We start from the raw sequence: 27,078 nt of genomic DNA, 5'->3' as shown, positions 1-27,078 counted from the left end.
ATTATGCTCCATGCCTCTTGTAAGCGCACAGATCAAAGAGATTAAGTAATTGCTCTTGGCGTTTTGACTATGGTTTGAGTGGCTGTGTACTTGCACTGGCATACAGTATTTATAATGATGTCACTGGGAAGTAGCTGTCACCTCAGGGAACTCCTCCTTCTCCTAGGAAGTGTTCAGTGTGAGCTTGGCTTGTTGGCATAATAACAGCGCTTGTATGAAATTACTGCCACCTGGAAGACCCAGGAATGGGAACTGAATCAGTTTTACAAACCCTTGGGTAGATTGAAGCTGGGCCCTTTCCATAGCAGTAGAAGTGATTTCTGAAACAGTGATATGAAGCTCTTCTATATTTTAGTGCACAAAATGCCTTCAGTACTGAAGGCTAAATAGGTGATCTTATAGAAAACATCTCTCACTTTAGGTTGCTGTTCTGCTTATTGCAGCCATTCTGGTGAAAGGGCCTTAGCCAAAACCTTGTGTCTCAATACTTTTGAACTTTGGGGGTGTTTGAAATACAAACCAAGCTCCAGACCCACATTTTCCAACCTACCTTAGAGGCTGAGTGAGAACCCCAGATAGACTCATAGACTCATAGACTTTAAGGCCAGAAGGGACCAATATGGTCATCTAGTCTGACCTCCCGCATGATGCAGGCCACAAAAGCTGACCCACCCACAACAGAATCTTCCAGCCTGCGACCCCTGCCCTATGCTGCGGAGGAAGGCGAAAAAGATCTGAATACTCCAGACCTTCAGAGTGCTCAAAGTCTGCTTTCAATCTGAATTTTGTAGCTGGTCCTGTCTGTAATTTCCACTCTATCTGAAAAAAAGAATGCATGAAACACAGGGAGATAGAAAGGGGAGTAATGTATATATATATCGTTAGTATATTTTCATAAAATCATATAGAGTGCAATGTCACAACAGCGTGCAGTTCTGATCACTCCATCTCAAAAAAGACATATTAGAATTGAAAAAAGTGCAGAGACAGGCAACAAAAATGATTAGGGGAAGGGAACAGGTTATATATACTAGTAGGGTTGGGCACAGTTTTCAAAAATTTAAAATTCAAAATTTAAGAAATGGGGGGAAATGTTGAGGATGTTTTTACCAAAAAACGTTCCTGTATTTTTCAACCAAATACAAAACCAGTCAAAACTTTTCAAATTTTGAAATTTCAGTTTACTTTTGAATTAACCCCCCTTCCCCCAACTAACCAGGAAAATGTTTTTGAAAAAAAAAATCATGAATATCCTCCCCCGCTCCGTTTTTGATCATGTCTACTGCTTGCCTCCTGTGGCAGTGTGAGAATGAATTAAACCTTTGATTTGAAGATAGATGTTTCTTAAAGAAACTGGGTAATTAAAATTGTTAAACTTTTGTGTAAGTACTGGCAGCTAAATGTATGTAAATATTTCTCATAGAATTGTAGAAAATAGACATGAAAGATGCCTAGTGAATGATAGTGGATGACGGGTAGATGGATGAATGGAGAGAGAACTAGATAGTTAAACAGAAGAGGCATTAGTTAAAACCTAGGCAAAAATTGCTTTTTTTTTCTTTCATGAGTTTTAATATATACTTTTCCCTTTCATTGTGGCATGTATTTTCATCCCTTCTTTTTTGCAACTTTTTGACAAAAAAACCCATATTTGCTTGAAATGAACTCAATTTTAATTGTAACAAAATTTAGGAAAATCCCAACAACAACAAAACAAACAAACAAAATGAAGATGCTTTTAGAATGGTGTTGCATTTTGTTATTTTATTATGGCTATTTTGCACACCTTGCATATGAAGTGTTGCTTCTCCAATGGCCAAAAAGGAGAAGACTGTGTCCAAGTCAGAAATACAATGTCAGGATTCCTTGTTCCCATGTCAATTATCAGATCATTACACTGCAAAGGAGTTGGAAACTTAACTCCTTTAGATACTTGAAAATTCCACCCTACAGCTCTCTTTCAAATGAATGCATCTGTAAATGCACCAGTGTAGATTGCAGGTATATGTTTCTGCCAGATCCTACCCTTAAAACTGTGAGAAGCTCTGGGGAATGGCCAAGCAGAAGGTTTTTGAGTCATACTGCCTGTACTGACCAGGATGATTCTGTGAGTATGTGATGCAACTCACTGCGGTGCTCCTTAACACAGCTCCAAAAATGAGCATCATGAGTGCCCCAGCCCTGCTGCCAGTGGCAGCATGCCTGCAAGGATCAGGGCTTTGTTTTAACTATGCCTTTGGGGACCACAGAGCACCACCAGGCTTGTTAGTTGTACAGCCTGTCTAATCCTCAAGGACACAATTGGTCCCTATTCTGCCCTGTTCCTGCATGCATGACCCTCTTCCCTTCCTCAAGGGAACACCAGTCCAGAACTTTGTCTCAGATCATGGGCAGAATTCCTCTTTCTGATCCACACTGCATGTCTGATGCACTTTGTAGCATTGTTCCCTACGCGTAACTCCCAGTGTCCATCAGTGTATTGAACAAGCAAGGAATAAGCAGTAGAAAGACGCAGTGTAGATGAGAGCTGCACTGTGTGGATCAGAATGGAGAATCTTGCCCTGGGTGCCCAGATACAATTCTATAAACCCACCTGCCACCCCACAGTGCCATCCCTTTGGAACGGAAGCTTTAACTAGTCTTGCCTCCACAAAGCAGTAGCTTCCCAGGCTTCACCTCACTTGCGTGCCCAGCCAATAGGTAAACCATCACAAGAGGAGGAGGGAGGAAAAGAAAGCAGAACAGATGAGAGGAAAACAATCAGTTAAAAGAGAGGAAGAAAAGAGTCATTTGTATTTATGTGCTCTATACTCAGAGACTAAACACTGAGCAAAAGGCAGGTCTGAACTGCCGTGGGCACTGGGAATCTGTTCGGATGGGTGAGCAAGATGTTGAATAACATCAAGAAAATAATGTCAGCTCTTAATGAAAACAGTGGATAAGAGTTTATCTTTGACCTAATGCTGCTTTTAAATCGATACACTTAGGACCAAGTCATTTGCCCAGTTTGCAAGGGCCTATATATAATTCTGGTTCTAAAATTGGCCGTAAACAAATGGGATGGGTGGAGGTGATGACAATGAGTGGTGTGATGACGACATCCCAAAGTTTGTCCTTCAGAAGAAATGAGGTCATGAGCACTGTGCTGGCTATTGCTACTCCTAAGGTCTGCGCCAACACCAGGGGTGGGGCAGAGAGGCACAGCTGATGCTGCCTTCTTGGCTTTACATGATAGCATAGGGTCACCTACAGCACTAGCAAAGCAGTTCTTGATTAGTGCAGGGTAATGAGAGCCAGGGAACACCAGAATTTTGACTATGGGCCAGATTGTGACTAACTGCTACCCAAGTGCATGCAGGAGGAAAAGGGCTCAAGGTACACTTTCCTGTTTATGTACACATGAGTGCTTGTCACATTTGCAGTGTGCTTGCCAGTGGAGTTACTCTTTTTCTACAGACTAGCTGTCCTTGTATAGTCTGGGGCAATGTAGAGATGGTTGAAAAAAACTGAATGCAGAAATATTACAATTTAAAAGAGGAACAAGGGTTTTTTTATTTTTTGCAAACATGCTCATGAAAAATACATCCCGTTTGTTCACCAGCTGTGGAGCTAATTGAAAATTTTTGCAATTCAGAATTTTTCTGTTTAGGGGAAAAGATACAATTTTTTCTCCCCACAAAAAATGTTTCTGGTTTTTGACTAGCTCTAGTGTGAAGGGTTTTGCGCTGCTGTCTGAGTGCAACTTCATTACCAGAAATTTAGATTATAATCCAAAATGACCCTGAAATAAATAAATAAAAACCAATAAAATAAAACACTAATAACACAAAAGTAGGAAATACTGGTGTGATGTTGCACTCCATAATGTTTTATGTAAATATGTTTATGAGTGTAAATATGATGTAACTGGAATATGCTTTATGCAAAAGGTCTCTTGTAAGATATCATTACAAAGCTTATAATCTACTGAGTGTTTTCATCCTATTTGTATGAATGTATCATTCTTGTATCTGAAACTAGGAATATGTAGCATAATTCTGAGGTCCTATTGTAATTATGCAAAGTGTGGGCCATTGATGGTTGTTTAGAATCTTGATGGCTCCGATTAACTAGGACAATTGGTTGTAGATGGCTCTGTTTACTTGTAAGCCTTCCTGTATACCTGTGTGCCAGCGAGTGAGTAATGAAGTCTCGAAGGACATGTCACATGATACTAGAATCCATCTTTAACCTGGTGCTTTTCCATATAGAAGGAGGGGTGGGAACCCAGAGAGAGACAAAGGATTCCCACCTTGTGCCAAAGATATAAAAGGGGGTGGGACAGAACAAAAGGACTGCCAGTCATGAGAAATCCCCGAGTTATCACCTGAGCTGGAACTACCAAGGATTGTACCAGGGGAAAGGATTGGGCCCAGACTAGGAAGAAGTCTAGTCTGTGAAAGAAGCTTATTGGAACATCTCTAAGGGTGAAATTTACCTGTATTCAGTTTCTTAATGTATTAGGCTTAGACTTGCATGTTTTATTTTATCTTGGTAACTTACTTTGTTCTGTATGTTATTACATGGAACCACTTAAATCCTACTTTTTATACTAAATAAAATCACTTGTTTATTAATTAACCCATAGTAAGTGATTAATACCTGGGGGAGCAAACAGCTGTGCATATCTCTCTATCAGTGTATAGCGGGAGGACAATTTCTGAGTTCACCCTGTATAAGCTTTATATAGAGTAAAACGGATTTATTTGGGGTTTGGATCTCATTGGGAGCTGGGTGTCTGCGTAGCTGGAGACAGGAGTACTTGCTGAACTGTTTTCAGTTAAGTCTGCAGTTTTGGGGATGTGGTTCAGACCTTGGATCTGTGTTGCAGCAGGCTAGCATATCTGGTTCAACAAGACAGGCTTCTGGAGTTCCAAGCAGGCAGAGACAACAGGCTCAGAGGTAAATTCAGCACATCAGGTGACAGTCCCAAGGGGATCTCTGTGACCGAACCTGTCACAACTGGAGATGCAACTTTAGGAACTAATAAGATGCATATTTTCCCATTATGGTTCTTGTTAAATTAAGAAAAGAGCCAAGGAAACAATAAATTAGTCACTGAAAGAGAGATGTTTAGGGGCACAAAGGCACTCAAGTTTCAATGGGACTTTCAGTGAGAGTTGGGCACCTAACTGTCTTTTGTGCATTTGAAAATCTCCCCCTAAATGGAAAAATAAGAATCCTTTCTTATCCTTCCCTTGTTTCCGAGTCTAATAATTTTTATACTATAATTGCATAGAGGTTTAGTAATAGTAGGAAGATTTGAGCTACTATGTGTACACCTGCAAGTCTTGAACCTGAGCCATAGCTACTGCTTTGCTAAAATAAAAAATGCTTGCCAGGTGCACTGGCTGCAGCAGATTTTACCTTAACTGATTCAGGCTATTTCCTCTCTGGACTAATCAAAAGACTCTGAGATTAGACTGAAAATTGTTGTTCAGCACACTGCGCACAAGACCAGACTACAATTCTTTTTGCTCACTCAGGGATATATATCAAACACTTATTGTGACCCTAGAAGGCGACAGGATTAAAATGCAGGGAAGTGTACTTTATCTTTTGAGGCTTAAATAACTATCATGGCATTTATTAATGTGTAATTACATAGTCATTACAGATTTATGCTCTACCGATTAAATAATTGGAGTAACTGACTGTGATTTATCGTGTGTAAGAACAGTCTGGCGTGCTCACAGAACCATGCACTGTAATTAGATCGTAATTGGCATGCTTTGAGTAAAAGTAGTAACCAATAAAATGAAAACCAACAAGTCATTGCTTTATTATTATTTTGACAGAGAAATTGTTTCAATGAAAACAACTGGAGATAAACAGATGAATCTTTAATTTGATAGGGTAAGCTATCTTCAACTGAAACCCCATTGCAGTACATGTCAGGACTGCTTGGAATCATCCAGTCTGTTTGGGTTTTTTTGACTTCCTGGCTTGTGCAATGGAGCAATTGATATTAACCAGAGGCAACACCAGGGGGAACTTGGAGAACACACTATTCTTTCAGAGGAACTATCTCCTCCAAGAAACTAGATGGAGCAATGAAATGAATTGGATGACCCAGCCTTGTAGATGCTGTTGGTTTTGATGGAGGATAGTGGATCCTTTCCTGTATTCTCTGATGCTCTCCCTGTCTCTCAGTTAACACATACTAATTTCACTTCAGGTTATAACTGTAAGAATATTAGTTGGGCAAGTAGCAAAAGCTGTTGCTGAAATGGATCTTTAATGGCTTACAGCTGGGCAGATTGTTACCAGTACCTGTGAAAATTCAGATACAATGTTCTCAAAGCACAGCAATTTATTTGAGAAAGAATCACACAAGCAGTAAAAGGTTATACAATATGTCTTCTTATTAAACCTCAATTCCCCAAGCATAAACCCTAAGTAACTATGTTGGCCCTACAGAGTATCCTGATTGGCAAACAAAGCAGGTATAGCTACCAGTCCTAGATGGAGTCTTCTCTTCTCTTCTCTTCTCTTCTCAAGTACTTGGTCTGTCAAATGTCCTCTGAAGCAGTGTTTTGGCTAACCTGAGGCCCTCTGGTCCAAAAGTCCCACAAAAGTCCCTCGTAGCAGGGTGTTGGCTACCCTGAAACCCTCTGTCTTAACAGTGTCATGGACCTCTTCAGATATTAATTGGGGAGCTGCCAGTGCACGTACGATATTCTTAGTATTTATACCCCTCGCTCTCAAAGGAGTCACATGCCCCCGAAATATGCCCTGTGGGCATTTCATTACTTGTTTTTCTAATTAATATTTTGGAAGGGGACAAAAAAGGACAGACCAAAGGCCATTTGATCTTTACTCTCTCATCAATCATTCATTTAAGCCAGCGGTGGGCAACTTGCGGTCCATCAGGGTGATCCACTGGCAGGCCACGAGACAGTGTTTACATTGACCATCCGCAAGCATGGCCACCCACAGCTCCCAGAGGCTGCAGTTTGCCATTCCCAGCCAATGGGAGCTGCGGGAAGTGGCGTGGGCCGCAGGGACGTGCTGGCCGCCGCTTCCCGCAGCTCCCATTGGCCGGGAACGGCGAACCGCGGTCATTGGGAGCTGTGGGGGGGCTGTGCCTGCGGACGGTCAATGTAAACACTGTCTCGGGGCCCGCCAGTGGATTACCCTGACGGGCCGCAGATTGCCCACCACTGACTTAAGCTCTTAGTGTGGTGCCACCCTAAAGGGGTCATTTTGACCCAGGTCAGTTAGTACCAAGCTCACTATTTACATATTTCCTGCATATTTACTTAGTGAACGGGCCATCGACTGACCATGACCAAAATTCCAAGCTGAAATACACACACACATAGAGCCTCTGGTTAACCATTCATAATCCATAATTATATCAGCATTCAAATGCAATTCAGCATACTATCTGATTCTAAGAGATCTCTGTTCCCAGAATCCTTTAGCAAATTCAGACGTACCAAGCCTTGCTACATTCATATCAATCACAGTAATTCCTAATAATAATTTGGCAGCATCCCAACACCTGTCATTCCAGCAAACACTTAAATGGGCTGTTCAACTCTGTAAAGTTTTCTTTTCTTTTAATAATAATAAAAAAAAAATCACCTGCATGTTTTTCCACCCTTCTCACTTCCTTCTTTTTCTAAAGGCTGAAAATTGCAGAATGTCTATGCCTGGGAAACTCCCTTTGCACAGGTGTAAAGTATTACACAAGGCAGCAGAGAATCAGGCCCAGTGGGTAATTGGCAGTACTGGGGCACCTGTGCCAGCTTATAGAGGCTGCAAAGCTGGTGGTTCTCCCTGAAAAGTAAAGGGAGTTCTGTGGTGGTGTAAAGCTAGTAGTTTTTCACCCCAGATGGGACTTGAACCCACAATCTCTGACTTAGAAAGCCATTGCCTTATCCATTAGGCCACTGGGGCCCTGGTATAAGGCTAGTGCGTGGACATAACAGCTTGCTTCACAACTCCTAGCACAGGGACACACTAAGGCTATGTCTACAATCTGGGCACTATATAGGCACATAGTGATGGCATTGTAGCAATGCTGGCATAACCGTATAGTGTAGACACAGTCTACACTGATAGAAGGGCTTTTTCTGTCAGTGTGGGAACACCACCTCCCTGAGCAATGCGTCTACACTGTGCGTTACCATAGCAATGTTGTTCAGGATGTGGATTTTGTCATGTCCCTGAGCGACGGAGCTATGTTGACCTAAATTTTAAGTGTAGTCAAGCACTAAGGGCCTAGCTGGGAGCCATTTGTGGGAGGAGGCATGGCAGAAACACACGACACTCTGACTGTTCTGAGCTGCTGGTTGGCTCCTCAGGGTCGTTGCAGGCAGCATAAATTAGAGCAACTGCTGGGGCTGTCTGAGCATTGCCTCTAGAGCAGGGGTCGGCAACGTTTGGCACGCGGCTCGCCAGGGTAAGCACCCTAGCGGGCCGGGCCAGTTTATTTACCTGCTGACGCGGCAGGTTCGACCGATCGCAGCCCCCACTGGCCACAGTTCGCTGTCCCGGGTCAATGGGGGCGGCGGGAAGCCGTGGCCAGCACATCTCTCGCCCGCGCCGCTTCCCGCCGCCCCCATTGGCCCGGGACGGCGAACCGCGGCGAGTGGGGGCCATGATCGGCCGAACCTGCCGCGTCAGCAGGTAAATAAACTGGCCCGGCCCGCTAGGGTGCTTACCCTGGCGAGCCGCGTGCCAAACATTGCCGACCCCTGCTCTTGAGTCTGGGAAGCACAAAGGTGATGCACAGACACCTCTGTCTTGCCCTTGGGCTGTGCTGAGTTCAGCTCAGCAGCAGCTCCAGAAAAGGGCCAATGTCTTTACACAAGCCAATTTCCATTGTAAGGGGAGCTGGTAGGGGCCCATAAACCTGGCTCAGAATTGTCATAGTACAGGCTCTTTAGTAATAGTACAGAATGCCAATAGACAATTATTCATTCAAATCACACGGTTTCCATTCAGTGAAGCATTTAAATTCGGAATCTCCAAAAATCCTCGGGTTTATAGGGCTCCCAAATGCTTTGTGTCTAAGGCAACTGCCCCTGCTGCCCATTCATAGCCAATCTGTTTATCTAGAATCTAGAAGGTGCCTACAGCCCTGGAAAGCGGAATTTTCTCCCATTGCTGCTAATTAGATCAATAGGGATCTTATTCACAAGTTATTGAGAGAGACAGTTGTAAACTAATTAAGCATACTCCGGCTGAGCAATACTTTCTCTTCCTGCCCCCTATTTCCTGTGTGAAGTTAAAATAACCTCAGAGTGCTCTAGGCTGAAGCAATGGCACAGATCGTTTGATGCAAGAGGATATTTTTTAGCCAGTTTAATTCCTGTAATACCTTATGGTACATGTAATGTTAAAGAGATGAGATATGGAAAGTGATTAGGCTGCTGTCTGCAAGGTGATGTTTTGCTGTATTCACAGGAATCAGGATGCCAGCTCTGAGTGAAGTCAGTGGATAACATGGTAAAGGGTTAAGACAAGGCAGATTTAACTCACCTGAGCACTGTTTTGTGCACACAGCACACTGCAACAAGCATTTAATAGCAAAATAAAATACCCTGAACATATGCATCCAAGCGAATGCCTGCTGGGATGCTTGCCCAAATGGTGATCTATTGCATTAGGATAATTAGAGAGCAACACTATTTGCTGTTTCAATAATTTTCTGTGTCAAATATTTTACTGTTAATTTGAACACCTGGGGCTTGCTTTAATACTGTTTAGAGCTTCGATGTTAAATTACGTTTTCTTCAGATGCACGATAAATCACTTAATGGAATTTCCCAAATGTTTTAAAATTAAGTTTATATTTTCTTAAAGCATGTCAGTTTCATAGCTGTAATGGAAATGATGTGAGGTAGCTAGGGAGCTTTCACAGCCTACAAACTTATTTCTCTACTTTACTGTTTAAATCCAATTTATACAGAAGTCCCTGCCCTTCGCTGTGTGTGTGTGGAGGGGTCCTCTCTGTGGACCTGAAAGGCCCTATGTGAAGTGCATGTAATACCCATTAAAGGGTTAATCAATTCTCAGTAACTGCTAGAAGAGATGGGCCAACACAGGCAGCTGAAATCTGAATGTGGTTAAATTTCAAAAGGGTCCAGACTGATATTGCTGAATTGGAATCCTTCTCTACAGTTTTTATTCCAGGCTTTATCCTAAATCAAAAGGGACCTCGTCTCCAATTCTGGTTTGGATGTGGTTGAAAGCTCACCAGGATAGCTGTTCTCCCATGGCTACAGTCAGTGTTGGTAGAAGTCTTGTGAGGGTAGCTAATGTCACTTACAGGGCTGCCCTTGGTGCTGCTGCTTTGGCACGGTGAGTCAATAGCAGTACCGGGGGAGCACTTCACACTCCAAAGTCTCATTGAAGAGACACTGAGTTCCCCCTCCCACACCAGGCACCCCGTACAGCTTACAACCCCAACTCCACCCCAGATCTCTGCCTTCCCTGACCTGCTACCCATTCCTGCCAACTCACTTCCTCTTCTCAACCCTCTCTTCAATCCATCATACCCCCCCAAAACCCTGCTTTCTCTGCCTGCCTCCTCACATCCCCAGAGAATCAAATTCCACATAATTACGTACAGTATTAAAATGTTCTCTTAAGAGATATTGAGCTGCAGTTGGAGACAAAATTCACTCATTAAAGCATGACACGGAGCGGTGTAAATCTCAATACCCCCAACAGGCTCATATGGAAGACATAAAAATAAAGGAAATAAATACTGCTAGGAGCCTTTCAACACTGTGGGAATTAGGGAATGGCATTTCAAGCTTGTTTTCATTTGGTTTAAAAGCAAACTAACTGTACAGTGCATCTTTCAGACTTACACATCTCATGCTTTGTAGCACTTTCTGTGACTGCCAGCCAAGAGAGCCCTGGTTAGGGACCGAGAAAGGATTTCAGGCCTCAGACAGAGGGAGGCTAAATGTGTCCCTAATGGGCCATGTTCACCCATTGGCAAAAGGAGTCCGTGATTTTGCTTCTTTTGCATGCCTGCTGGTTGATGAAAGGAGAGGCACTGAGATCATTTACATATCTTTCAGCTCAGTGAAATGAAAGCCATTGCAATGACAGTGTCCTCCTGCAGTGGACAGAGGAGGGGTGAATGAAGGAGCAAGACCTGGAGAAAAGAGTGCATAATCCTGCAGGCTCTGGTTTACTGTGAAGAAAGGGATTCAGCTAAACCAACAGCCTGAATGGCTTTTAATTCAATAGAGAGACAAGGTGGTGAGGTAATATCTTTTGTTGGACCAACTTCTGTTGGTGAGAGAGACAAGCTCTTCTTCATCTCTGTGTGTGGCTGGAAAGCTTGTCTCTCTCTCCAGCCTCACTTACCTTCTCTCACTGATATCCTGGGACCGACACAGCTACAATTACACTACTTTTAATTCAATAGTCACGCAGCCTGGTTTTGTTTAAAAGTTGCCCATGGGCTGTGAAGGCCTCCAAACACGATCCTACATAGATAAAAAATATCAGGACTGAGACCCAGGCTTTCAAAAGATGAATCCACGTTGGCAGTACTAACAGTACAGGATGCATGTAATTGACATCTGCCTTTGTGTTTGGATGCCTGCTCGCTTTGTTCTTGACACCTTTTCTGACCACGCAACGTGACTGTAAAGTTGGATAGGGGAAGCAGGGGTCGCTGTGTCAGGTTTTTCTCCCCTGCATGGTCCGCAGTTGGGGTAGGCAGCTGTAAAGCATTGTAGCCAAAGAGAGGCTAGCATGCACAAACCTAGGGTCAGGCTTCTGTTAACATTTATCCATGAAAATATTTGCAAATCACTTCTGTTATCTATCTGGCTATGTCGCATAGTAAACTCAAAGTAAACGTGCTTGCTGAGGATCAAGTAAGTGGGCCAGGAAGCTTCACGCTGTCTGCTGAAAAGAAGCTTGTTGGTGCCTAATATATTTCAGAACAATTAATCCATGTGAAAAATGCTATAAACACTCCGAAGTTCAGTGAGTCTGACTGTTCAGTGACCTGCTTCATGTAACTGAATGTCATGGAGATTTGAACTGCCAGATGGCCTCTTTAACACACACACACACAGAGACATATCCTTCCGAAACTGAAAAATGTTTGGAGCCCAAATCCCAATTACTGGTTTATGTGGATCTGTTTTCCCCATTTCTGTTTCCACTCTCCTTCCTTGGACATGTGCCAGGAGAGGAGATAAATGCAGGAGGAAGACAAGAGAAATAAAAAACCTAGATGTGTAAGAGCTGGTCCTGGAGTTGTCACTATATATAGTTTGTGTGATACTGGAATCTATGCCATACAATCTTGTTATGATTACTGCATCCTCCCTATTCTTTTGTGTATTGAATCTTTTGTGTTAGCTCTAAGTACTTTATCTAGTGCTTTCATAATAGTTTCATCCAGGCAATCAATATTTAAAGAGATAACAATTGCTCATTTTTAGAATTTAAGGTACTCATGCAGTATTGGTCCAAGTAAGTGCTTTTATCTGCACTTTATAATGTTGGCTTAGTATATTCATCATAGTCTTTCTTTCTTTCCTTCTTTCCTTCTTCAAAGATGAATTTGGCTCTCTTAATGTGTGTACTGAAATGAGGATCATAGAAAATGTATTTTGAGGTTAAACAGCCATATCATAGATATATATTTATTCGAGCGCTAGGTGGACAAATGTACTTGTTGAATATTTTTTTAAATCACAAAATATACTGAATAAGTTATTCAGTGAATAGTATTTGACTATAATTAATTTATACATATTTATGTTACTATGTGTGTAGAGGATTAAAATAATGCAGTGGATATATAATATATGGCTAATATTTTACGTCTGTTAAATATGAAGAGCCTGATTGTCATTTACACTAAGGGCTGGTCTACACTACAGACCCAATATCGGTATAACTATGTTGCTCAGGGGTGTGAAAAATCCACATCCCTGAGTGACTAGTTAGACTGACCTAAGCCCCTGTGTAGACAGTGTCACGTTGGTGGGAGAGCTTCTCCCATCGACATCGCTACTGCCTCTTGGGGAGGTGGATTAACTATGCCGACAGGAGAGCTCACTCCTGGTGGCTAAGGCCTTGGCTACACTTGCGAGTTACAGCGCAATAAAGCAGCCCCGGGCGCCCCAGCTCACTCCCCGTCCACACTGGCAAGGCATGTAGAGCGCTCTGACTCCGCAGCTACAGTGCTGCTGGTACTCCACCTCGGTGAGTGGAATAACGTTTGCTGCGCCCCCGCTGGAGCGCCGCGGCGCCAGTGTGAACGAGGTGTTGCATTACTGCGCTGTGATCAGCCTCCAGAAACGCCCAATGATCCCCTTAAATCAAGTGGCCACTCTTGTCATTGTTGTGAAATCGGCTGCAGGAATGCGGAAATGCCCTTTCAAAGCTCCGTTTCGGAGAAGCCAGCTGCTTATCAGCTCTGAGAAAAAGCAAACATTTACTGTTCGCTTTGAGTGAGTGAGAGAGAGAGAGAGGCGGGGGGAAGAGGGGGTCTGAACTTACAAGACAGCATGCTGATACACTCTCAGAACCCCAAAACCCCACTCTCTCTCCCCCCAGGTACACACAACACACTCCCTGTCACACTCCACCCCACCCCCCCCATTTGAAAAGAACATTGCAGCCACTTGCATGCTGGGATGGCTGCCCATAATGCACCGCTTCCAATGCCACTGCAAGTGCCGCAAATGTGGCCACGCCAGTGCGCTTGAAGCTGTCAGTGTGGACAGACTGCAGCGCTTTCCCTACTGCGCTCTCCGAAGGCGGGTTTAACTCACAGCGCTCTACATCTGCAAGTGTAGCCATGCCCTTAGAGCATCTTCACTAAACTGCTACAGCTGCGCAGCTTTAAGGGTAGACTTGCCTTTAGGCTCTTGTTCGTCATTCTGAAAGTGTAAAGGGGCCTTAATGTGGGAATACATTACATTTGCACCTACCGTGAGCCCTTTGACACTGCCAGAGTGGTGCAAATTGGCCTTAATGTAAATGAGAATCAGACCTTAGGATTCTTTGTGTCCCAACTTCTGCAGTTCTACCCAGACCAAGCTCCCATTGAAGTCAGTGGAAGTTCCTGAGAAAGGACTGCAGGATTTAACCAGCTGGGCAGATCCTCAGCAGGTGGAAATTGTCATCACTTCATTGACTTTCAAGTAGCTATGACAATGGACACCAGCTGAAGATCTGTCCCTATACGTTGCTGTTAGTAAGCAGTTGTTACTGCATTGAAACTATGCAACGTCAGTGTCACCTAGATTCAAAAAGTTAGTTAGCACATGCTGTTTAAAGCAGTAATATCCCTTTTAAGCCTTTTGGGGCAGGACCATTCTATAGAACTGAATAGAAGATAATAGTCCTGCTATAGAATTTTATTAGATGGTTCAAAAAACCTACAGAAAGATAGCATTCTTTATTAACTTCCATAGATTTTTAAAGTGTTTTCTATTGAACGTGAATATATTTACATTCTAGAACCCTACAGTTTGAATCACTGTTATCTAGAGTGTTTTCCATAAGGGCATATGGTAAGGCAGAAGGCCAAAGGATGAGTGACTTTAACAATGCATGAGATGCAGTAATCCCCTAGAAATGCACTGCCTGGAAAGTAGTTACACTTGTATGTCTACTGACAAGGGTCTGATATCACTGACAGCACATCAGGAAAAATCTATGGGCCACATTCCCTGCTTTGCTCAGTTTATGCGCAGTGAAGCAGTGATGGGAGGAAGACCATACAGGAGTAGGTTACAGCTCCCTGATTCTCTGCCTGCTCCTAGTGCTGCTCTAACCTGTGCATGCAGGCAACATGAATCCCCAAGGGGCTGTCCACCAGCTGAGGAGAGTTGTGCAGTGCTATGCCTCTTTTCCACCCAGATTCACACCCAGTTCCAGTGGCTGTGGGGAGGGTCAAATAGGAGCTAGTTACACCTGCTCCTATTTGCCCATTGGGTTTTTCCCCACACCAGGAGAGGTTTCTGCTCTCTTTATGCCTGCACAGCAGTGCAAAGGAAGCAGAGTGGGACAGAGAATCTGGTTCTAAAGCCCTTTCCTGCTAAGGTAACAACTGTGCAATAAAAGGGCATCTGTTTCCTCGCTGCCCAACTCCGTTAAATATGTTTATTTAGATTAATTTGTTCTTAATGTCGTAAGAATCATCCCGTAAAGTCTAAATGAAATGCATAGATAAGCATAGTTAAGACTTCTTATGCAAGGTGTCACTGTGAGAGCATAACAAGTGCAAGAAGCCTTTGCTTTGTTAATGGCAGCGAGACAGACCTGTAGTTGTAAATTTTTCATGTAAGGGACTAATGCATCAGACATTACAGATCGGTGCCAAAATATTACTCAGCTATTTGTTATGCTTGACTGCAATAAAGACAAACGATTGCTTTGTCTTAGGCAGTATTTGTAATATACTGGTCTCAAGATAAGACTTATCATAGCAGAAATGCAAGCATCCATGAAATGAAATTTCACTATATTAAATATTTTGTATTAAGAGATTTGTCTCCTATAATACATACCAGTTTATTTTATTTTTCCAGGAAGTGGGATGAACTGTGAGGATCTGTAATGAAATATTAACCCCAGGATGATATACGTATTGTCTGCCAACCCAAACATCCGGTCACAAATATTATATGCACTCTAATTCAGGAGCCCAGGATAAAATGTCAGGTTGTTTTTAACTTCTTTTTCTAAAGTAGGGAAGTAATCATACCAGTTAGATCCAGGTAAGTGTTCTGCATGCATCTCCCACATAGTTCTGCCATTGCACTTCAAACTTGACATGCTGTATACCCTGCAATTCCAGTCCTGGGGTCTCCATACACCTGTACTAGCACATGGGAATCCTGGTTTGCAGCATCCTTTGCTATTTCATGTCCTGGCCCCACTTGAGCACAGGCTGCCAGTCATGGGCAGCGGGTATAATAGGCAAGTTGCCTCCCCTAGCACAGCCGCCCCTGCTGCCCAACACCTGGGCCGTGGTGCCCCCCGTCTGCCTCTTCCCCTCCCTGCTCTGACTCTTCCCCGAGGCTCCCATGACTTGCTGCTGCTGCCTGGGGTGACTCTACCTCCTCTCCTCTCCTCCACCCATCCCCTTCCCCCCTCTGAGGTCCCTGCAGCTGCCGGCCATGTCTCTCCTCGCACCCCCCCCCCCCCAGCGAGGCGCGGGATGTGTTTGAGAATGTGAGCGGGGAGTCAGTGGCAGACAGGGGGAGTGAAGAGGCGAGCAGAGGGGATCCCTGAGTAACTTTACACAGTGAAAAAGCCTTCCAGAGACCTAGTAGCAGAGATCACTGAAACTGTTAGAGCCATTAAAGTGGTAATGAAGCCATTTGCCAATGCCCAGGAAGCCTTTCACCACATTCAGCTGGCTTTTATATTGTAGGAAAATGTGTTATTGGGGTCAAAACAGTTTCCAGATGACAACCCGTCAGTTATTCTCTGTACCCAGAAGAAGTAACTGCTAGCTTGGCTTAAGGAGGAGCTGACATAGCCAGTGAGTTTATTTCTTGATCTAATCATTTTATTCAAACCCAGTTTAAGTAAACGAGTCTGGCAGGGAATTCTGTGATTAAACTACTGCCTTAATGCAGGTTGTCAATGACAAGCACTTTTTCAAAAGGAGAGATTAGGCTTCAGGTTGGCGCAGGTAGCCTGGCTTTTTGTCTCTCTGTATACAGCATACACCAAATGCCCTGCCACACAGAGGAGAATCTATCTGGCAATTGAGCTATGCCTGTTGCCTGTTCAGTTCCATTGGGGAATGTTATTAGTGCTTTACGGTGAAAAGGGGAGATGGTGTCATGGGGGGTGAGGGGCAGCAGCAGAATGAGGAGGCGAGTAGTGAGCCAGCTGCACAGCAGGTGATGGTGGGGGTCTGTGGCGGGCGGGGAAAGGGTCTGGCGAGGGGGGTGAGGAGGTGAGCAGCAGGTGGGCGAGCGGCGGGCGGGGGAGAAGGTGAGCAGAGGGGGGGGATCTGGGTGGTGGTGAAGAGGTGAGTGGCAAGTCAGCAGTGGGTGGGGGCGGGACCTGGGGCAGAGCAGGGGTGGAGTTTGGGTGGGGCTGTGGGCAGAAGAGGCAAGACAAGGAACTTGCCTCCTCCAGGGGAAGTTTCACCCACTGCCCATGCTGCCAGCCGTCCTAATCTGTGCTAAGTTTTGTAAAGTGGACACATTATCTGAGGGTCAGCAGCTCCTTTTACAAATTACACCCACTATGGATTTGTACTCTCTCCTGCACAAAATAGCAAGTCTGACCCTAGAAGTGGAAGACATGCAGAGCCTGATTCATCACTGCATTACCATCATTTATGGTGGTGTGGTTCCATCGATCTTTACGGCGTTAGTATACGGAGTTGGTATAAAACAGATCTAACTCACTGACAAATCAGGCCCAAACAGGCTAATAGGAAAAATGTTAAATACTCTAAGACAGTGGTTCTGAACCTTTCCAGACTACTGTACCCCTTTCATGAGTCTGATTTGTCTTCCATACCCTAAGTTTCACCTCACTTAAAAACTACTTGCTTACAAAATCAGACATAAAAATACAAAAGTGTCACAGCACATTGTTACTGAAAAGTTGCTACTTTCTCATTTTTACTATATAATTATAAAATAAGTACAATATATATATTCCAATCAATTTATCTTTCATGTGATACTTGAGACTGTTTTTCACCTGTGAGCCTTGTCTGAAGCCTGAGCCCCAGGCAGCAAGGCTGAAGCATGTAATTTACCTCCATGGGGCCCCCTGTGGCAGGGGGCACCGGGCAATTTCCCTGCTTGCCACCCCTTCATGCTGACCGTGCACTTGCTATCCCCCTAAATCCGTCTCATGACCCCCCGCAGAGACTGCAATCCCCAGATTGAGAAACACTGATCTTGATGAGTTGAGTACCCCCTGGAAGACCTCTGCGTACCCCCAGGGGTACATGTACCCCTGGTTGAGAACTACTGCTCCCACCTTATAGAAGCTCCACCTAGATAAAGACCAGAAAACTCTGAAACAACCCGATCATGGCTGCTACAATATTAAAAGCCTTACTAGAGACAAGATATACCATATCTACCACCTCCCCCCACCCACAAGGCTTCTTACCCTGTCAAGAAAACTATTAGGTTGGTCTGACACAATTTGTTCTTGACAAATCCATGCTGACTGTTATTATATATATCAGTGGTAGAGTCAGGATTAGAAGTCAGGATCTTCCAACAAAGGCCCCAAGCTTGCAATTGATACGACGTGGGTGCATCACTGACTTTAGGTGGGTTCTTTGCAGGAGCAGCAGTCTGCCAATGTACTATCAATGGAAGGGTCAGAACCTAATACAACTCTCTGCCCCTCCCTCCAGACTATGCTGCCTCCCAAAAATTCAAGACCATTGCCTAGATGAATGAATATGGCCTAGCAGTTACAGGGAAGGGATTGATACTAAAAGAGACACTGAGTTTAAATTTCTCTTCTCTCCATACTTCTATTCCCTTCCCCCACCCAGTTGCAGTATCTGAGCACCAAGAAATAAATAAAAAAATACAAATAACAGCAATCGCTCGCGCTCTCTTCCCCATCTTTTCAGAATATGGGGGAAATAGCTTGGTTAATTGATAGATTTGGGGAAGGGGCAGATTTAGGTTTCGTTTTTGGAGGCAATTTCCCCATGAATTGCTCACTGATGTGGACACAGAACTCAGCTGAAGTGCTTGTGCTACAGTTATTTCAGCTTCACTTGATGAAAACCAAATGCTGCAACCTGAGTCTCTCTTCCAGTACAAATAAATTATATGCTAAGAGCATCCATGCCATGAGTGCAGGGTACTGTACTAGATGACATATCGAGGTCCCTTCCAGTCCTACAATTCCATGGTTCCAAGGGCACTTGCTTTACTGCTGTTAAAAAAATTACTTAGATGCCTGTGCATTGACTACAGATTAACCTGAAAACCCATGCTATGATCTTATGCAGTTTCCCACCAGAGCTTGTGACAGCTGTTGCCCCTGTAATGACTGCCAGTCATTATTTCCTTGAGAACAATGTCTGTGTTCACATTTTTTCACAGTGATACACTTTTATGGCATTGTGTTGTCACATGATAATGGTGCAATTAACTGGTGTCCCCTCTGTAGTGAATATTATAAAAGGTTATCTAGCACGAAGTGATCACCTTGGGATGGTTGCAGTGAAGTATATAAAGCAAGCATCAGTGCAACGTACGTCATATTCTGGAACCGTAGCATTTGGCTGCACAAATATATGGGCATATTCTGGCCAGCTGTGGCCCCATGCAAAGCCCCTGCAGATTCATCCTTTCCAGAGTACGAGAGAACTGCAGAGGGATGGGATGTCTAGATACCATTGCTGGGTTCAGGTGTACATGGACCAATTTGATGGCTATGACCCTGACTCTTAGCCTCTGCCCTGAAATTTGGTCCACTGTGACTCCTGTTACAGAGGGTCTGTGGAATGTCTTCTCTGTGGGCTTTGTGGATAGTTAGAACAAGATAAACACCATCCAGCCAGCCTTCCCTTTTTGGTTTTCTGTCAAGCTTCTATGTTTACAGAATCTGGCCCCATGTGTTTAATTATAGTTAGTAACTAGCATGCAGGCTGATGGATTATTGCACTATACTTTTATTTCTAGATTTAAATCCTGGCATAGGTCACAACTAGAATGAAACAGGGTGTCTCATCCCAGTCCCTAGAAGTCATTCTTTATTCTTTATTGGTATACACTCACCCCTTTTCAGGCATTGTAGGATCAAATTATTATAGAGTGGATGGCTCCCAAGCTCCCACAATAATGGCTGCGGCAAGGTTGGTCAAATTTGCCTAAAAAGTTCTGCTTCCATCCATTTTTCCATGCAGAGGTGGTCCTCTGAGGCAATTTTATCCTGAAAATCAGTGACAAAACCTTGATGGAAGCCACTCCAGTTAATGCATTTACTTATGAATGTATTTGGATCAGATACACTGGGAGCTCCAGAACCTCCAGAACTTTTATTATTTTAAAATAAACTTCTTGGATTTATTGGCCAATGGTATCTTTTTATGATTTTCTGGCCCCAAAAAGTCTGCCATAGATTGATAATTTGCAAGTTGTTTGGAATAGAGATTTGGATACACTACTATCTCTGACCCAATTGAATACAAATGTATCTAATGTTAAAGCAACTTTAGACCAGAGAAAGATGCTTTTGTGAATATATTTGTCTCCACATAGGCTAATGGTAAAGAGGGCTTATAAATGCTGACTGCTGTAGGAAGTGTAACTCCCTTGGTGCTACATTAGCTCATCTGTTTTGGGAGTGCCACTATATCAAGAGTTTCTGATATGAGGTGGGTCAAAGGACCAATGTGATATTGGATGCTAAATTGGAGCCCTTCCCCTTAAATTTTACTCTTGGACATATTCCTGATACATAGAGATTACTGGTAACAAGGTGGCCTGGTTCCAATGTGCCACTTTGGTTGCTAAAAAATTAATCCTGCAAAAATGGAAAAGTCGATCCCCACCAAATATTGATGCCTGGCTCAGTGATATGGCTGACCTTGCAGCTAATGAACAACTGGCATTCTGCTAAAAGGGAGTGCCTGAAAAATTCAAAGCAATTTAGGCTGACTTTTTAAGAAGTCTATGATTAATGTAAACCCTGAAGATAGGTATGTCGTTCCCTTCATCGTTCCCTTCATCCCAACCCTCTTTGTTTACTAATATCTATGATGATGAATCTGATATTTTGCTGTATTAGGAAAAATAAATAATAATAATAAACTGAGATATCTGAAGGATTTTTTTAAGTGCAAAAGTTGCACCTTGACTACTAATAGGCATCCACAGCTATTCCCATGTTCAGTGATGCCTGGCAATTTAACAAAACAAAAGGTCCTCAGGAAAGCAAAAATAATCTGAGGACTCTTAATTAATAGCTCAGGATTTACAAAATTGCCTGCTGTCACTGTGACTCCTGACTTGATCTTGGAATTGAACTGGCTTCTTCCACCTTGTACATTGTAACTGCCCTTCACACACAGAACTTCTGCCTTCTGCCTTCTTTGACCGTATTGAGTTATTCTGTGCCAGACAAAGCCCCTTTGTAATATTGAGGTCTACCTGTTTGAGGAGTGGGTGGGATGCGATGTAGTTTTCCTGTGCCAGTGAACTGCATCATGTGTTAATAAGCTTTTTACTTGGCTAAATTACTTTGTTTCTATAGCTGATCTGAAGGCAAAAAGGCCCTAGAGGATGCAGGGGGAAGAAGGAAACATTCTCAAGTAATTAGAATGATTAGAGCAGCTGAAACCCCTGCCTTACTAAAACTGCATTATTTTCTCAGGAGATTTGTACTATACGATAGCCTACATGGCTTTATTATGGATGTTTTCCAGTCAAGTGGAGACTGCAAATCTTTCATTAAAGAGAGGCGTAGGCAGCATACAATGGAAATTTAAAAACACATGAACATTTACCAGCCCTGGGCTCAGTTCAGTTATCTCCTAGTCCTAATTGGTTTTGTTGTGCCTTTCCTGATGCCAAGAAGTCAGACTGAATTTAAAGCAGTGAGAAAATAAAGGACGTTTGGATAAATAGCTAAAATCAGAGTAATGCAAAATATAGGTACATATCCTATCTGTCTGGTTGAGGGGAGCACAGTGGAAAATGCAATGGATGCAAAATGTCAATTACAAGAACTGATTTTCTATGGACCAGTCACTCGCTGATATGAGATGTTTCAGTTACGCACAGAAATCAGTTTAGAAACTAAAGATTTCTCCATACTGTGAATCTCCATGGTATGTACAGTGTTTGTTCCACATTTGCAGTGTCAGCCCCATTCACAGAATGAATGTAGAATATGCAGTTAATATTGCTAACCCTGCTAGACTCAAATAACAGCACAGTAACTTGCTTTGCTTCACTTCTGTAGTTCCCAGTCCCTTTTAATCAGGATGACCATTTATTAGTATTACTATTAATTAACGATTTGTTAAGTACCAGAAAAAATGCTCAGCTCAGTACCCCTACAAGACACAAAATACAGTCAGTCCTTGTGTGACCATGTCTAGACTAGGAAAATAGATTGTGTTTAAAAATGCTAGTCCTAAGGGGGAGCCTCACGTTGACCTTGACCACTTGAAATATTTTACTGTCCACACTAGTTTAAAACTGTGTCGGTTAAAATATGCTAGTTGATATGTTAAATGTAACCTACTTTCCTAGATGATGGCCTCTCTGTGGATAACCAGAAGGACCTGCTAGAGATAATTTTTTTCTCTTCTCCAGACACGATAGATAGCATCTGTGAAACCATCCTTCGTAATTACTTTTCATCCTAACTGTCTATGAAAGAATCCCATTGCTAATGGTGTTCTATGGGGTGTTTGGAGCGTAACAAGAACACACAAACAGCTCTGCCGAGTTCTCTGTTCCATGCTCATGGATTCTGTTTAAACTAGTCTGTTTCCTCGACACTGATGCTTGTTTTCCGTTAAAATGCACATTCAATGAAAAAACAGTTTTGAAATAATTTAAGGGACTCTCAGTCCCGAGGCTGCTCTACATTATTAATGATTTTTATTGCAGTAGTGCATAAAGGCCCCCATCAGGGATCAGGTCCCTATTGGGATAGGCAGTGTACACTCATGCATAATGAAAAGTCAGGGCCTGGTATAAAGAGCTTAAAATCTAAACCCTGGGTCCTCTCCTGGTCCACACCAGCCCCAGGATTGATCGGAGAATAGGTGACATAAAGCTGCCTTTGCTAAACCCCATCTTGAGTTGCACGGTCATAGCCTAGGCATGGGGTCAATGTTATAAAGTTCTAGGTAAATCTTAAACCTCTCTGGTATGTACACAAAACTCACTAGGTGCTGGTAACCCTGTACCGCAGAACTCCCGCCTATTCGGACTTTTGTCCCTTGCAAAACTTTTTCAAAACATTGGCAGATATGCACACTGCCCAGTACTGGCAACTAAGCTTTGCTCCTCCCTCAGTAGTTGGCTAGGAGAGGGGCAGGGCTTTACTGATTTCCCTTCCCTTCCTATGCCCTCACAGAACCCGCACTTGGTTCCCATCAAGGAATTGAGTGCACCTGCAGGGAAGCTCACTTGAGAATCATATTCCATCCCAGTATTGAACGTCTACAGTGAATGAAGCCAAGGAATCCATCTCTCTTCTTGAAAGAAAAAAATAAAGTCTTTGGTACTGTAACATTAGATGGTTTCTTAATGTTTGGCAATCGATCTTTGTTCTAATGCTACAATTATAGCCCAAGAAAATATGTCCTCTCTTCCCCACCCCCCCAGGATTTTACTGCTCTGTGCAGTAAGACTGGAAAGTATGAAGACATTCATGGAGTATAAAGGAACTGGATACACAGATATCCCTTCAGGTTCTTTCATCAATGTATCTGCTAAAACAATTTTCATTTTGTGGGTCTCAATTGTGGATGTTATTGACAGAGTAACTCCAATCAAGATGGAGTTTTGTGGGCACTTTTGGTTTTACTAACCAAAGTTGTGCCTGAAATTGCAGCATTTTTCCCACCCTGCTAGCCAATGAATATGTTACCATGATGCCTGTGGCAAAAGAAATGAAATAAACTGTGATTAATGAACAACAGCTCATGCATTTTCAGATAACAAAAAGAGATTAAATGATTTTCATTATGCTAAAAATGAAGTGAAGATGTAAGGACAGAGTTTATGTCATGGTAATATGCTTGTTGTTATCACAGGTTCTTCAGGCCTAAAGGAGACCTACCCTTTAAGAGTAATATAGAAGATTTAAATAACAACAAGAGATGTGCATTGGGACTGAAATGGAAGTATCTAGTCTGCAATCGCAATCGGAAGACAGTATTTGATTTTTGCCAAGAGTAATGGTACAGCCCATTTATCACTGCAGCTAAATAGTTACCGACATTTTAATATTTTATAAATAGGGCTCTGCCAAATTCACGGTCCATTTTGGTACATTTCACGGTCATAGGATTTTAAAAATAGTTAATTTCATGATTTCAGCCACCACTCTCTGGCCGCCCAACTCCGAAGTGCAGAAGTAAGGGTGGCAATACCGCGACCCCACTAAAATAACCTTGTGACCGCCCCAAACCCCCTTTGGGTCAGGACCCCCAATTTGAGAAACGTTGGTCTCCCCCCTCCCCCCGTGAAATCTGTATAGTATAGGATAAAAGCACACAAAAGACCAGATTTCACGGGGGGAGACCAGATTTCACAGTCTGCGATGCGTTTTTCATGGCTGTGAATTTGGTAGGGCCCTATTTATAAAACCTTAATATATGTGAACGAGAGGATTTTTCAATCAAGAAGCATTTGTTAGTGAAAAGTTACTGCTTCTAATCTAACACAGACAGACCTGCCTGCAAAAAACTGTATTCAGCCTTTACATCAAACTAGTTTAGTTTTATAGTCTTTGTAGGTAGCACCTGGTGAGCATGCACTGATGGCACCTAGTGGTCCAAGAGAGGAAGTTCATAAGAAAATAAAGAAGGGAGGAAAAACCAGAAGGTTGAACGTAAGGCCTTGGCTACACTTGAGAATTCACAGCGCTGCCTCGGCAGCGCTGTGAAGCGCGAGTGTAGTCGCGCCGCCAGCGCTGCGAGAGCTTTCTCGCAGCGCTGCAAGTACTCCACCTCTCCAAGGGGAATAGCTTGCAGCGCTGCGAGCAAGCATGCAGCGCTGCAGGCGCTGATTACACTGGTGCTTTACAGCGCTACACTCGCTGCGCTCGGGGGGGGGGGGGGCGTTTTCACACCCCCGAGCACAGCAAGTTGCAGCGCTGTACAGCGCCAGTGTAGCCAAGGCCTAAGTTAATGGGTGTGGAATGGAGGGAAGCAGCAGTCAGTGGGGGGTGCAGAGATTCTCACTTATAAAGAGCGGTGATTCATTTTTATTTATTTGGATATTTTAATCTTTTTTTCTGAAGTGTCACTTTGTCACCAAAGGTTTCTCCTAGGCCTAGTTTCTCACTGTAGTTCATACAGTGGCCAGACATGGTATTGTAGTTTAAATGTGCATCTATTTTACACAGGGGAATGTCTGATACTGTATTTATGCATTAAATGTGAGATAGGCCAGTCAAGTAAAAGTTGAAAATCCAATGCAAAACAGTTAGAAATCCACTCGGTAGGGTTCTCACTTGTTTTCAGGTTAAAGGTCTGGGGATAAGTGGGGCATTGTGTATATTCTTAATCTCCACGATGTCCACAGACATGATTTTGATGAAGATGACTGACAATGAAAGAATTAACTCTTTCAGGGAAGTGTTTGCAGTAATGCCACTTGAAAATGTCCTGTCTTTGATGCTTTTGATGCACAGTCCAGACACAGAGGCCTTCTCTGGGGAAGCTATGTAGGCCATATGATTGTTACTGGTTAGTTACAGAACAGGTGCTCATTGGAATTCTGCATTGCAAACTTGAATTTTAATTGGAAAAGATTATTAATATTATTATTATTATCGTTAACATGTATATTACAGGAGCATCCGGAGGCATCCACTGGATTGGGACCCCATTGCTTTAAGCACGGAACTGTTCTTACTTACGGTTTAAAAGGCAAGACATTACAGGTGCATGAGACTAAAAGTTAGATGGAGAGGGAGAGGATGTGGAGAGGGGAATAATAGGATGTTTTAGCAAAGGTTTACCGTGTGCTTAATTCTTAGCCAATCAGTAGCAGCAATCAGATTCATCACCTGCCTAGCCATTATCAGATGCCTACAGATCAGTTTTCTGTAGGCATTACAGAAAAGGAGAATTTTGAGGGGTTCACAAAGGAAGATAAGGTGGAAATAGAAGATAATTTAAAATGAGAGCTTACTGTGGCATGCACCTGACCTTTTGCAGCTCTCATGAACTCCCCTGTTTCATATATATATAGGACCCAGTTTCTGAATCTCCAGAAAGGGTCAGCTCTTAAATCTACTAAGCTAAATTTGGAAATGACAATGGGAATGTTCCAATTCCCAGCTTCTAAAGTCTCCTCATTTCCCTTTACAGTTTCAGCCTGTCTCTGGCATCTTCCATTTCCCTTTAGATTAATTCCAGGAGCAAAGAGATCTGTAGTGGCTGCTCTGTCATCTTTCCCCAGCCACTGTTGAAGGGGGAATTCCTAGGTGAAAGGAGTTTTCCTAGGATATGGTCAGGATGTCTCTATATCCCAGTGACCCAACTGCTGGAAGGGCCCCTTGGGGCTGTGAGTCTACTGTAGTTCACTGTGGGGATCAGCCTGGCTCCAGGTCTGCCTCAGGATTGGGGCAGTGTAAAGGTGGCATAACGCTATCCCTGGGTCTTGTGCTAAGCCCAGCTTGGCCAGACCAGAGGATCTATCATCTGGCCCCACGTATACAAATAAAGATATTTTAAAGTAATATACAAAAAGCCCCAACACCAATTCTTCCAGCAATGGAACGCTCCAAAGAGGGCCACTCTGTGTACCATTCCAAAAACAGCCACTAGAACGAGTCACTCCATTAAGATTTCCTGTTCACTGTCATGATCAGTAAGATAGGAGAACGTTCATGCAGCATCAGCTCAGTGAAAGATGCAAGCTGTACCACTCTGACCTTTTCAGTATTTTTGTAATTTGACTTGTTGCCCATTCCCTGTGTACTCTGGTTATCACCTAAGGGAAAGCTGGAATAAGCAGCCAATCAAAATGCAGACTAATGAAAAGGTCACGTTTATGAGGTGTTTGAATTGTCATATCTGATTCTTCATTTACTTATTTGGACATTGTAAGCAAATTTGTTATTTATGGCCGTGCTAGGTACATGCACAGTTCAGGCAGGGACTGTACAAGCTCCCGCTGGATAACATTTCCAGCGAATCTCAGTCCTAATCCCTAATACTTATGACACAGGGGCTAGTCTTCCCTCTGTGTGTGCTTCTGCATGCATGAGCACATATCCCGTGATTGTTACTATGAATGATATATATTTATACAGAGAGGAAAAATCTCCCTCCCGGCACAAAACATTGTAATGAATACTGGAAATCTTTAGAGCCATATTTTCCCT

At 43.2% G+C, this 27,078-nt stretch overlaps 1 protein-coding gene and 1 non-coding gene across 2 annotated transcripts in view; one reads left to right on the top strand and one right to left on the bottom strand.

Annotated features, from left to right (window-relative positions):
- The window catches only part of KCTD16 (potassium channel tetramerization domain containing 16), a 166,207-nt gene that overhangs the window by 86,356 nt on the left and 52,773 nt on the right, over window positions 1-27,078 (top strand). The gene's annotated exons all lie outside the window — the stretch shown is intronic.
- On the bottom strand, window positions 7,872-7,944 carry TRNAR-UCU (transfer RNA arginine (anticodon UCU)). The gene has a single exon. It is a non-coding gene; the product is annotated as a tRNA-Arg (tRNA).

The sequence above is a fragment of the Emys orbicularis genome, chromosome 8 (assembly GCF_028017835.1).
Source record: "Emys orbicularis isolate rEmyOrb1 chromosome 8, rEmyOrb1.hap1, whole genome shotgun sequence".
In the NCBI taxonomy this organism is placed as follows: Eukaryota; Metazoa; Chordata; order Testudines; family Emydidae; genus Emys; species Emys orbicularis.
The sequence above is the reverse complement of the archived record's forward strand: the minus strand, read 5'-3'. Positions and strand labels throughout refer to the sequence as shown.